At 36.8% G+C, this 12,055-nt stretch overlaps 1 protein-coding gene and 1 long non-coding RNA gene across 4 annotated transcripts in view; both read left to right on the forward strand.

Annotated features, from left to right (window-relative positions):
• NKAIN2 (sodium/potassium transporting ATPase interacting 2) overlaps positions 1–12,055 on the forward strand; it is a 950,393-nt gene that overhangs the window by 113,356 nt on the left and 824,982 nt on the right. The window lies entirely within an intron of this gene.
• On the forward strand, positions 2,915–6,079 carry LOC111096209. Its single transcript, XR_005353876.1, has 4 exons — positions 2,915–3,178; positions 3,801–3,963; positions 4,854–5,062; positions 5,928–6,079. It is a non-coding gene; the product is annotated as an uncharacterized LOC111096209 (long non-coding RNA).

The following is a 12,055-nucleotide window of genomic DNA, read 5'->3' on the forward strand; positions in this document are numbered from 1 at the left end:
GTGCAGGCCTGTGCATCGTGCCATTCCTGGTCCTAATGGTTAACTTCATGAAGATAGTCATGAAAACATTGTTGCAGAAGTTAGGGCTTGGGGGAACCACACATATTCACCCAGGTTAAATTACTCCCCAACTCGTCCAACATCACTTCCTAACATGTCAGTAATGGTCGAAAATGGGCTACATTATAGGAATCGATAGAAACCGATGAAACATGGAAACTAATAGTACTTAACATCAACCATTTTAGTTGAGGAAACAAAGCAGGGAACCATGTTTTTATTGACCATACTGGAAATAATTTAAGGAATGCTTTGTTCTTTTATAACTGGCTGGAGTTACTAAAAGAGAAGAGAAAGTACTTTTAACTTTTCTTATGTGATTGCAATTTTTATGATTATAGATTACTCTTCATGAAATAGAATTAATATCATAATTCTTTCCATCTCCAAAATGATTTTGTAAGACAGGTGGCATTATTCAAAAGTGGATGCTTACTATGTGTATTAGGCCATGCTGAATGCTTTTACGTATATTATTTCATTTCATCTTTACAGGAACCCTCTGTATTAGTCTGCTATGGCTGCTGTAACAAAATACCACAGACTGCGTGGCTTACATAATAGAAATTTATTTTTTCCATACTTCTGGAGGCTGGAAGTCTGATATCCATGGCCAGCATGATTGGCTTCGGGTGAGGGCTCACTTCCTGTTTTATAGACTGCTGCCTTCTGTCTGTGTCATTATGTCTCTCTTTTAGAGACACTAATCTTACTGGACCGGAGCCCCACACCTATACCCTCTTTATGCTTATTACTTCTGGAGATGCCCCATCTCCAAGTACCTCCACACTGGGGGTTAGGGCTTCAACATGTTAAATTTTGGGGGATACAAATACTCATTCCGTAACACCCTCTGAAGTAGGTTCTAATTGTCTCCAGTTTGCAGAAGAGGCAGTTGATGAAGATACAGAGTTTGGTGATTTGCCAGGTGCCCCATGATAGTAGATGTTAGAGCTCGGATTCAAACCCAGGCTATCTCACTCACATCTCATGCCCTTCATCATATTTCATCCTCTGCTTTATCCCAAGGAAACATAGAAAAGGTAAAAAGAGTAGAGACATTTGTGATAGGAGTAATGGATGAGGAAAGAGGACTTAGAAGAGTCAGATGTCTTATGTACAGTTGCAGGACTTGTGAAATGGCTCTGATCTAGAAGGTACTTGGTCATGCTTTCTGAATTTCCTATGTGACCTACCTCTGTCAGTTAGTTGTAAATCAGCCTGCCTCAGAGGAGAGTCTGTTACAGATTCTCAAGCCCATCTCACACTTACTGGATCAGAATCTCTGGGTGGCTGGCAGTCTGGGCCTGCATTTTGAAAGTTTCTCAGATGCTTCATGTGTGTTCTGAGGTTTGAGAATTGCTGCTTCTCAAAGGGTCATCCAGTTCAATTTAGGTCATCCAGTTCAATTTAGTCATAGGTTTGATATTGACCCTTGTTGGGGTGATGCACTGGCTATGTTTAAGCTCTAGCTCAATGAGAAAAGGTGGACATGCACCAACCTCTTCAAAGAAAGCTCTCCAAGGAGAATATGTTCTAGTTTTAGGTAATCAGTTCCTACTGCCAGCATTTTCTCCTTGTGTCTTTTTCACTGTTTGCCTTGGATATTTTCCCAGTCCCATGATCTGGCTCCATTTCCTGGTTGCCATCTTGATACGTCATTTGTCCACCCACTCCCATCTTCCCTACAAAGTGCACTGACTTTACTGTATGACACCTTTCCTTTCTTTTTTTTTTTTTTGACACCTTTCCTTTCTTACAGGAAAAGTGTTATATGCAGAATAGCACATACTGATATCTTGCATATCATAAAAGAATGTAGGATATCATGCACCGCTTCACTCGGGACAGATTCCCTTGTCCTCTTCTTTCTAACTTAGCCATTTTTTTTTTTTATACCTAAGAGAGTAGTAAGTCATTTACCTGGCTTGATTTGAGGAGCACTGACAGGCCCACCCAACTCAACATTATTTGAAAGTCTAATTTCTGCAATGGACTACTCACATTGCATGGAGCAGTATTTCCAAGATAGACATCAAAGTTCCACGGTCACTTTTGATTATGAAACCCTTCAGTTTGCTCTCCATCTTAGAGGTGGTAAACAGTGCACATCTGGCATAGTAAATGTTCTAAAAGGAAAATAATTAATTCAGTGTAGACAAATCCACCAATCTCCAAAGTCATTTGATCCCGGAACACATGTTTTCTGCATAGTTCTGTTGATGTTCTGAGGAATTAATGTACTGTGGACACATTTTAGGACTGCTACGCTCCACTGGTGTGATTTGCAGTACTGGTTGAGGCTTAATTTCCCAAAAATCTATTTAAAAATACCAGCAATTTGCCTGGGGCAGAGGGGGCAGGGGTCTCTAAATACCTTGGAAAATTTTTTATCACACAGAGAGTTTATTTTTATTTTTTATTTTTTATTTTTTTTAAATTTTTATTTATTTATGATAGTCACAGAGAGAGGGGCAGAGACATAGGCAGAGGGAGAAGCAGGCTCTATGCAGGGAGCCCGACATGGGATTCGATCCCGGGTCTCCAGGATCGCGCCCTGGGCCAAAGGCAGGCGCCAAACCGCTGCGCCACCCAGGGATCCCTCACACAGAGAGTTTAAAAGCTTAGCTAGCAGAGAGTACGGAATAGGAACTCCCCTTGATATACTGACATATCAAGTATATATGTTTTTTTAAAGATTTTATTTATTTATTCATGAGAGACACAGACTGAGAGAGAGAGAGAGAGAGGCAGAGACAGGAGAGGGAGAAGCAGGCTCCATGCATGGAACCCGACGTGGGACTCGATCCTGGGTCTCCAGGATCAGGCCCTGGGCTGAAGGCAGTGCTAAACTGCTGAGCCACCCGGGCTGCCCGAGTATATATGTTTTGAAATGAGAAAGACAGCATGGAAGAACCAGAATGGAATGTTGGGTGTAACTGGGGTCATTGTGATGTTCTTGAATGAACTCTAATATAGTTGGGAGGGAACACATGAATGGAGAAGATGAAAGAAAGATAGATATGAAGATGGGGTATTTGAAAGCAGATTTTATGTCCTTCAAAAAATTTTTTTAGCTGCTACACCTATCAGGAAGATAGAAAACTGAAATCTAGAGGTAAGGGTGTATGTGTGTGTGTGTGTGTCAGACTTCAAATGACTAACCCTAATCATCTCAGGGCTCTGTACTCATGATATCAATGGCATAGTCATATCTAAAACTTTCTAAAATTGTGAAGTTGCTAAGCAAGAGGTCTAATACCCTGCTGTGTGTGAAGATAGGAACCGCCATAGATTAGAACACGTGGAACTTTTATTTTTATTCTTACTTTCAAGTCTTTCATTTTTTATTAATGTTCTTAGAGCCTCTTTCTCTGAAGACATACTTTGAAACTTTCCGTAAAGTTTTTTAAGAGACAAACTCTCTAATAAATTGAACAAAAGCAGGTGAGCTTGGATTTCATCCCCTTTTCATTTTCCTATTGGAATATAGATAATAGAATTCATGTGTGCTTAGGTTGTGACTATCCTGCTCGCATCCCCTATTGGCAAATATAGTTTTTTCGAAGCCGATATATATATACCTATATCCTAAGAACACTGCCTGAATTTTACATTGAAATCACAAATCATCCACAGAATGTATATGTTGGGCAGAAACTCTAAAACGTGTTAAACTCTGTCTAAAAGTTCATAGTAAAACTGAGCAATTGAAATTTCTCTATATTTGCATTTGTCAGAGCACCATGTAGGAAAGGCCATTCCCAACCTGGTTTTCAATTTGGCTCATCTTGCTTCTCTGAGAATCTGCTTGTGGGTCTATTTCCTTTTCCACATCCCTTCACATGTCTCCACATTGTCACTCTGTTCATCAAAGCCCGCCCTCAGGAAAGGAGCTGCCGTGTGAGTCCATAATAAGTATTATAACTGATTTGGCTGAACGTATTACAGGAGGAGCTCATTATACTTTATTAATGTTAATCCTTGATTCTTAGTGAATTAAGTTCTCATTGTAGAGTATCATCTACCAGCAATGTTTAGGGAAAGTAAGGCTTCAGTGTATGCTGGAACCAGCTGCTACCAGCTCACAAGAAATTATTGTTACATTTTTCAGAATTGTGAGCTGGTTGTTCAATGAATGCCATTATTGAAAATTAAACTCTACAAACTTACAGTTAAGTAAATCATATTAAAAACAAAGTTCACTTTCCAAGCTAGTTATGTCCTGGTTTTACTACTACATCTCAATCACATCCATGCTCTTGGTATTTTCATCCGTTGTGTCAGTGGGATGTGTGACTACATATCCTGTCCCAACTCTGCCCAAGTGGCATTATATTGGTAGTTTGGAAATGGCAATGGTATGTGTATTTACACCATGGGAATGATCAAATCAGAGTTTAGTTGATTGTTTCGCTGACTTTCCAGACTTAAGAATATGTTAACAATGCTGATGGACCCTGAAAGTGTGCTAGAGCTATAGGTTTGACATTGTTTTAGTAGCACAGTGACGGAGGAGATATCCCCTTTGTATGTAAACGATTATCCAATTCAGCAACAGAGTCACTCATATCATTCTGACACAAATATCCTTTATTTCGTTTTCTCCATATTCTTTGAAGTAAAAGAAAATAACCAGCATTCATGATGGAAATGCCCTGTTCATCCAGGGCAACCACAGGTTAATTACTGGGATGGTTAATTTAATATATCAAAGAGGCGGGGCTATGGTACCCAGATAATGGATCAAATGTTATTCTAGAAGTTTCTGTGAAGTTTTTTTTTTTTTTTAGATGAGATTAGCATTTAAATCAGTAGATTTTGAGTAAAGCACAATGCCCTCCATAATGCGAGTGGACCATATCCAGTCAATGAAGGTCTTATTGAAAAAAACAAAACTGACCTTTCCCAAAGAAGAACTTCTACCTGCAGACTGACCTCAGACTGTAGCATCAGTTCTTCCTGCGGCATCCAACCCATCAGCCTATCCTGCAGATTCTGGGTATGTCAGCCTTTATAATTATGTAGCCAATTCCTTAAAATAACTCTTTCATATATGTGCATGTATACATATTATATGTATAGCTGCATGATACACAGACACACATATCCCATTGCTTCCATTTCTCTGGAGAGCTACTGATTCAAAAGTTTAGTAAAACAAACAGTTATGTACCAATCAACTGGCTATAGGGAATTTGGAATAAATGGCAATATAAATTTAAAAGTTATCTGTGAGTTGTGTGCTACACTTTCTATATAGAACTAACATTGATCAAAAACTTAAATATGTGTATATGTGCATACACTTTCTTTCTCAGAAATCCAGGTGTTACATACTGAGCATCAGACCTCCGACAAGAGAGCGTATGAGTTCTTTTAATCATATTGTCTCCATGTAGATGTGATTTCATGTTTCCCTAGTTACTTATCAAACATTTAATGTAGGGACAGAAAAAATCCTATCTATTATATTCGTGCTATTTGAAAGACAGATATGAAATTTTTGCTTTCTGAATGTGGAACGACTAATATTAATTGCGATGTGTTTTTTTTTAATGCAAAACTCCCGAAAGTAATTAACTGTGGTTTAATAAATATAATATTTTTGCAAACAATGCCATTCAGATACTTCTGCTGCAAAGACAAAGTTCATATGTGAATAACTGCAGGTGGTTCAGTGTTCAAAGCCTTTGAAAACACTTGAACATTGAAGCCTACGTGGTATTTTATCTCCTGAAGAGAGAGAGAGCTTGAGTGGATTCCACAGTTGTTTGAAGTTTGTAGTTTCATAATGCCCCAGCATTTCAAATTCAAGATTTAATAATCTCTCACCTGCTAAATCATCAAATGCCCTTTCATTACAGGATGCTGTAGTACCGTTCATTTCAATGGCAGCCCTGGGATAATATCGTCTTAAGCCATTGAGAGTGATAAAGAACCTGCAGAGCAGCAGGGGGAAAAAAAGCAAGCAAGCAAGAGCCTGTATGGATTTAATATGTTTTTGCTCCTTCAAAAAAGGCAGAATATTAACTTTAATTGATACAGTTACTCATTTTTTTCAACCTGCAGCATTACATTACATAATGTGGAAAATAAAAAGGATATGCAAAGTAGCAGCAAGCCCTTGTATGAACGGCGCTTTCTTAATGTTCAGTTATTGATTTTCTTTGCATGACTTGACTTCGCAATGAATATGATGGAAAGACAAAATCAATATGAAACGAAATTTACATAAGGGGTATTTTCTGTGTGGTACAGATTTTATACATCTCCAGACTGTATAGGTTTGTCTTTGTGAAGCAGTTTATAAAGAAGTACATGGAGTCAGTGGCAATAACCATATAGCAGAATAAGTACGTTATTTCTAGAATGGTGGCAATAGAGTCCTGCTCTAGAATTGTTGCTTTATAATTCTGACAGGTTTTATTATTTTATTTTATTTTATTTTTATTTTCGACAGGTTTTAAATTGAACTAATTTGGGGTGTATACTTCTCTACCTTAAGCCCATACCTTAAGCCAGTGCCCCAACCACCTGGCCCACAGCATCATTGTTTTCTCCATTACATCCCAACTAAGAATAAGGAAAACAATTCATATTCCTTCAAACTTCATATAATACCACATTTATATTTTGGCTACAGCTGTTAATTATAAGAGGTTCAGATAGGACCACATTATTTTGCTTCACTAACCCCCTTTGCCTATGAAGATAACTATAATGAACAAAGCAGGAAATTTGCCGCTTCTGTGGCATTACTCAAGTCATCATTTCAGAAGCTGTGAAAGAAAACAGAAATGGAAAAAAACACATGTATGTATATACATAGGAGTGGGGTTTCTAGTTCTTCTCCACTTTTACTCATAAGCACTTGGAATGTGACCGTGTGGTGGCCGTGGTAAGAGTAAATGGATGAGCAGCTAAAATTTGTTCTGCTGTAATACTGCTTGCTCTTTGTGGGGGTGAGAGTGAGGATGAATTATCAGGGTAGAGGGAAAACACCAAAAATTAGTAGCTTAAATGAGAAATGAGGCCCGACTAACAGAGAAATTCAAAAAGGAAAGGAAATCACAGTATCATTGGAATTTTGAAAGTCAGCCAGTCTGAATGCCTATCTGCAAAGCGCTGCCTTCTTTAACGACCAGTGGAAATGGGCAGAGCTTTGGGGGCACACCCAACTTTTAGAGACAGCCCATCTACGTTGTACAGCTAGTTTCTAATTTGTTTCATACATAAAAGCAAAGCTCTGTTCTCCCATAACTTGTACTTAATTCTGTGATTCTAGAGTAATTTTCTGGCTCTGGATATAATCAGCAGATGATTTGCGCATTAATTGATTCACCCCCTCAGTTATAGAGTCAATATTTAATGAATATCTATAGTGTGTTAGGAATTATGCCAGGTGCTGACTATATCTAGCTCTTTTTCTATAGGAAAGTACTTCAAATATTTGAAGTCCTATAGCCCTGAAAATACTTCTTTAATTTCTCAGATGACATAATTCCATGTCTTTCACTGTTCTCGTCTCTCTCTTCTCTTTGCATCTGGTAATGGGATGGAAAGGTGAAGATGATCACTGAAATTACCTAATAAGAGGAAAACTTCTTTTTTCAGTACCTATATAGTATGCCTTCTTACTGCAGGGAGCCATATATGAGAAACCCAAAATCTGGTTTCATCATTTTGTGGCCATTATCTCATTGTTTTGCTTTTAGAATTGCCTAATTGTGATGAATTTTAGTAGTTTATAAATTATTACTCAGTAATTTTGTTTCAAGGTGTATGACTATTATGTAGTGCCCATTAATTTGTCTTAGGGTTTTTGACTTGACTTTACAGAAACACCTGTCTAAATGTTTCCCTTTTTTTAAACCAGAGTGAACTTGTCCAGCAATTTAATTTTCTTTTTCTCAAGAGATTTGAAAAAATTAAATATTCTTAGCTGAAGGCAACTCATTTATGTAATTACCCAAGTTTCTGAACTCCTTAGCTATTATTATTTTATTTTAAATTCATGCTATATATATTCTAAGAAAAACTATCTGTGAAAATGAGAAATGGAGAGCTTATAGACAGGCTGTGAAAATAAGTCTTTCCTTGGATTAAGTCTTATCTGTATGTGTTGTAAATTGTTGGGGAATGATCTGTTTTACATATGACAATTCTGTTGGTCTTTAATAACTTCTTTTCTTAAAAGATTTTATTTATTTATTCATGAGAGACACGGAGAGAGAGAGAGAGAGAGAGAGGCACAGACACAGGCAGAGGGAGAAGCAGGCTCCATGAAGGGAGCCTGATATGGGACTCGATCCTGGGTCTCCAGGATCACGCCCTGGGCCGAAGACAGGCGCTAAACCACTGAGCCACCCAGGGATCCCCAAGTCTTTAATAACTTATTGGTGCTTATTGATTTTGTGGAACTCTGTCAAGATCTGAGAACTCCATACATAGTGGAGTAATACTGTAAGCCTTACAATATTTTCCATCATCTCCTTGTTGGGTGCCTAGTTCTGGTATTTCCTTACAGCTTTTGGTACATTTTGGGAGCAGGGAAAGAGCAACTGATATTATAGAATAACATGCTTTCCTCACAATAGCATCTGGATATTTATAGGGTTGATGAGGCTTACTTTCTTTAATGTGTATGGATTATAGTGCATAGGAGTCCAGTCTTTGTTGTTTGCTCAGTAATATTTTTCAATTATTCCTTTTCCTGAGAGTATGTAGTGGATAGAAGCAGAAGGCAGAAGGTGTACCTAGAAAACTAATCTTTTACTGAGTTGGCTTCTTCTTTATTGAAATGCAAAGCATAATTTAATATTTTTGGCTTTAATATTGGAAAAATTCACTATGGTACACTTAGAACTCTGCTCGCTCAGCATAAATTTCAGATCAAATATTATGTAATTATTTTTTGTATTACATTGGGTTTGTTAGAACATGCTTAGCTCCTTTCTGTAGGTAGCGTCTAACCAGAGCCGGTATAGCATTATGGCTACATACATGGGCTCTGGAGTCAGACTACTTGAGGATCTTCCCTGCCAGGTGGTCCATTCAAGTTTAATGACTTTGCATTTCATTTTTTCCCACCGTTAATGGGGTCTATAAAAATAACTACTTCATAGATTTGATTTTCTTATTGAAAGATTTAACTAAAATAACACATGTAAATAGCCATGTTAATATTAGTTACCATTATTACTCTGAGTACACAGCTTATTGAATTCACCCCTTTAATTTTGATTATAGGGAAAATAAAACAAAGTAAATAATTCCAACAAATAAATCTTGTGGATGTTTTGTATTATACTTGACATCTGTAACTTTTTACTGTAAGCTTTATGTATTCATTTTTTTCTAAATGATTCTGAGGATGCCACTTTACTGCTTTCTAGGAAATGAGTTTTGGTTTTTGGTAGTCAACATATTACTATCTCTAAAGAAAGCCTTCAGAGTATTTAACAGATAAATCAGATTTTTAATGTCCATCTACGGCAGGCAGGCAGACATATCCATACAAAACCTGACCTTAATCTGAGGGTAAGAATTTGGAGAAGCTGGTAACACATTGACTTTCAATAATAAGAGTCTTTTATAATGTGAACTGTTTTAATGGTCTAAAATATACAAATGCTTATAAATAAATAAATAAATAAATAAATAAATAAATAAATAAATAAAATTGTTTTGACGTTTAAAAAATTTCTTGTCTAGCCTCATTGTGTTTGTTTACAATTGAGTTGGAGACACGCATTTGGCAGTTATTTAGGCCACTATGTAATTGAGGACATCCTGTGAGGACAGTCTGGAAGCAAGCTAACCATGGGATTGGCCAGACCCATTTGGTAAAATTCCATGACAGTAGCAACGTTGCCACTACCTCTGTTCTCTGCCCTGACCTCACTTCCGTAATTTGGTGGTGTAAACAGCCCTTTCATACTTATTTGTGCATATATGTTTGTAGACTACCAGAAGGAATGCTGAACTTACTATCTGTGTGACTTTAAGTCACTTAACCATTTGGAGCCTGTTTCCTCATCTATAAAAAAGAAATACTTTCTCCATTGTCCCATCCCATAGATTTTATAGTAGGGACCAGAGCTGTATCATTTATGAGGAGTGATAGCATTTATAAAATGATGTTATTTATGGAACTTATAATCGTCTGCAGAATTTATGTATTGCCCAAAGGTTATTTATTTATTTATTTTTCTATAATGGGGATTTAGTGTTACAGTAGAAGAAGAATGGGGATGAGATTAAGGAGGCCTGGATCATTCTGTTAGGCTTTGTATCTGCATTTCTTTATTTGTTGAATGAATGGGTTGCTTTCTATGAGATCCCATCTAGCTCCACATTTTAACTATAATCTCATGGTATCATTGTAATTTTCTTTAGGAATTTTTTCTTGTGTAAAATCAAAAAAAGAAAGGGATGCTTTTGCTTTTTCAACATGCTTTAAAGAAGAATAAAACTAGGAGGTAATGTTATACTTTTTTTTAATGTGTTAAACTTGGAGATATGTATATGTATAGATATGAATATACAAAACTAAAATATGTGGGTTTTAATATATGTAAATAAGCCTTGTGATTAAGTTTGATTGATATGTGAAATGTTATAATTATTGTATTATTTTATAATTGGAAAAAGTGTAAAGCTCAAAGAAAACATGTTTATGAACCAGATTATAAAATTTCAACTACTTTTCATTCAGAATGAAATTTACTTTGATTTTCTAATTACTTGTTGAAGTGACCATAATTTCTATTATAGAAGACACAATGGATGTGTTTATTTAAAGCACTAATTTTCCTCATAAGTATCATGTATATTTGTTAACTGAGTGAATTATTTGACTTGCAGAAGAAAGAAAAGAAGTCAATTGGCTCATGTTTTTATACTCGGTGCAAAGTTTGAATATAAAACATTGCATTATGATAATTTGTATTCTAGAAAAGTGCCTCAGGATCAGTCTCCAAATAAAAAGACACTGGTTCCAGAAACACTAGTGCTATTTTAGAAATTTCTAAAAGCTGTCCAACAAAGTGGACTTGACTAGAACTGCTTTCAATTTGCACTTGTCTCCTGGGTATCTGTTCAAACCTGTTTATGAATTTCCTCTGACTGATTTGTAAAGGGGGTTTGGTTTTGTTTCCTAGCGGTGTGAAAAATTCTCGTAAAAGCCACACCACTTCCCTGTTTGGTTCTATATTACACTGCAAGTTATCCTCTGCAAATTAAAAAAAAAAGTTATAGAGATAAAATGCAGTCTAGTGTCTCTTGTTTTCCTAGGTTTGCATGTGAAATAGTTCTAAAATCATTACCCTGACTGCATTATTGAAGGCGTAGGGGACATTTTTTGGTGCACTTCTTTCTGTTCATAGCATTTCTGCATTGTCTTCAAAACCATCCAACCAGTCTCCTCTTCTTGACTGATCTTCTTTTCAGCTTCCCCCAAACTTTGGCATTTCACACCCTATTTATCCTTCATTCTCTTCACTTCTCGCTCTGTACTGTCCAGGCATGTGATTGTAGCCACAGCAGTATGAAATGCTGGCTCCTTTATGGATAATATTTACAACAGTCTTCAGGACATTTCCACTTACATGGCCCACAGTTGCCTTTAAAGCAGCCTGTCCTAAACATCCTTAAACCTAACTCTTCATTTCTCCAAATTCCTGCTGCAGTGTTTACTACCAGCGCCTCCTAAGCTAAAACCTGGAGTGAGTTTCACCTCTGCCTTTTTTCCTCCCCTCCCCCAATACTTTTTTTTCACATTCTCTTTAGCTGTATTACCCAAATTTTGCCCCTCATCTTAATTTTCCACGCCGTTGTTTTGCTCCAGACTATATAAATGACTTCCTTATCACAATTCGTGGTCTCCCCAATGCTCTTCTTCACTACTTCATGTCTGGTCAACCTTCATTTATTTATTTATTTTTAAAGATTTTATTTATTTATTCATGAGAGAGAGACAGACGGACAGACA

The sequence above is a fragment of the Canis lupus genome, chromosome 1, assembly GCF_011100685.1.
Source record: "Canis lupus familiaris isolate Mischka breed German Shepherd chromosome 1, alternate assembly UU_Cfam_GSD_1.0, whole genome shotgun sequence".
NCBI lineage: Eukaryota > Metazoa > Chordata > Mammalia > Carnivora > Canidae > Canis > Canis lupus.